The following is a 2,140-nucleotide window of genomic DNA, read 5'->3' as shown; positions in this document are numbered from 1 at the left end:
CATCCCACCCTCTCCCTCTCCCTCTGAGTCCAAAAGTCCATTATACACATCTGTGTCTCTTTCCCTGTCTTGCATACAGGGTCGTCATTGCCATCTTCCTAAATTCCATATATATGTGTTAGTATACTGTATTGGTGTTTTTCTTTCTGGCTTACTTCACTCTGTATAATCGGCTCCAGTTTCATCCATCTCATCAGAACTGATTCAAATGAATTCTTTTTAACGGCTGAGTAATACTCCATTGTGTATATGTACCACAGCTTTCTTATCCATTCATCTGCCGATATTTTTATGTATGATGTTAGGAAGGAGATATTGACTTTTCACTAAGAAAACAGACCAAGTATTGCTAATACAGAGTCACTGCATTTTTCAGGCAAGTCAATTAGATAAGCTCCTCCTTGAAAAAGGATAAGTAGTTCTCAGAAAAAAGAGGAGCCATCATTTCTCTGAACCACCAATGAGCATTCCAAAGATGAGGTAGAGAGAGAGTTAGATTCTAGAATGGATGGTAGGCAGGAGCTAGGCCTTCACATAGGTGGTGATGTTCAGCAGAGATGCCACAGGAGCCCCAGGCCTCCCTGGTCCTAGGAGAATGCTCTGGACCAGAGGTCTGTGAAAAAGGCCAAACCACACCTCCGGTCCTCACAGACTGACTGGCCTGCATCCAGCTGGCCCTGTGCCCTGTTCCAGCTATATAGAGGATGCCTCCCTCTGGGATGCAGTACACAGGGGCATGGAGCAACTGGGGCTTCTCTTCCTCACACCAGCCTGTTCACCAGCATCAGGAAAGAAGCTACACTCTCCCTACTAGCTGAAGCCACAGCGTCCAAGTCAGGGGTTGTATTACAGATATTGGTGAGGTCAAAACTCCCATGAAGTGAATCTGGGGCCAGGCAGCATGCTTGAAACATTCTGGTGGGTCCTCGCACTGTCCCCCCGAGCTGAGTGGCATCCTTGAGGGCGAGGACATAGGCTCACTGGCCATAAACTCCCCCAGCCATTGACAGAGAAAACGCCCTTTGTGTTCTTGGTAAAACTTATGGCAATATCCCTTTCTCTACAGAGCTTCTCTCATTCATACAGTGAGGACCTTGCTGCTCTGAATCTGCAGACGAAGAGCCTCCAGAATCAGTGACAAGCAGCTGCAGGCTTAGTCAAGGCCAGAGTGAGCTGGAGGGCCTGAGGCTCCGCAAGACAAGGGTCACCTCCCTCCTGCTGTCAGAGAGACTGACTGGAGACCCATCAGGGCTGTACTCCTCACCCTTCCTCATCTGAGCCCTCAGGCATTGGTTATTGAGTGCTAGCTCCTCACTGGACACTAAGTGAAGGCAAAATAAGAGCAATACAAGAAACCACCCACAATAGACATGACCTCATGGGACTTTTAGTCTAAAACAGGCATTTTTTGAACTGTTTGCCAGGACCATGCTAAGCACTTTATAAATATTATAACGTCTAATCATCACAAAACTCTATGTGTTATGTATTTTTATCTACTGAATGAGGAAGCAGATGTTCAGAGACTGACTCACATATCATGGGGCTACATAGGCTAAGGATTGAATCTCAGCCTTGACTGACTCCAAAGACCTCACCATTAGCTTCTGGGTGAAGAGGATTCTTTCAGAATGCATTTCAAACTATCAGTTCAATGACTGGTTGTTGGTTAGGGTGAAGGAAAATGGGGCTCTCCTGTTACTCATGGGAGTGAAAATGGATGAATGTTTTCAGCAAAGCAATCTGGCAAGATATCATAAGCCATCAAGAGCTTTCATCTTTACCCAGAATTCCATTTTTTAACATTCTATCCCATGGACAGAATCAGAAATGTGATCAAAGATTTATGTGCAGACATGTGAGCATGTGTGCTAAGCCACTTCAGTAGTGTCTGACTCTTTGCAACCTCATGGACTGAAGCCTGCCAGGCTCTTCTGTCCGTGAGGATTCTCCAGGCAAGGATCCTGGAGTGGGTTGCCATATCCTCCTCCAGGGGATCTTTGTAACCCAGGGGTCAAACCCCTGTCTCTTGACTCCTGTATTGGCAAGTGGGTTCTTTACCATAGTACCACCTGGGAATCAACAGACATACCTCAGAAATATTGTGGATTCAGTTTCAGACCACTGAAATAAAATGAAT

General features: G+C 45.9%; 1 pseudogene; it reads right to left on the bottom strand.

Annotated features, from left to right (window-relative positions):
• Positions 1–499: 499 nt before the first annotated feature.
• LOC138421049 (nucleoside diphosphate kinase 6 pseudogene) lies at positions 500–1,078 on the bottom strand (annotated as a pseudogene).
• Positions 1,079–2,140: the final 1,062 nt, after the last annotated feature.

Source organism: Ovis canadensis, chromosome 15, assembly GCF_042477335.2.
Source record: "Ovis canadensis isolate MfBH-ARS-UI-01 breed Bighorn chromosome 15, ARS-UI_OviCan_v2, whole genome shotgun sequence".
Lineage (NCBI taxonomy): Eukaryota > Metazoa > Chordata > Mammalia > Artiodactyla > Bovidae > Ovis > Ovis canadensis.
Note: the sequence above shows the minus strand (reverse complement) of the source record. Positions and strands in the feature narration are given on the sequence as shown.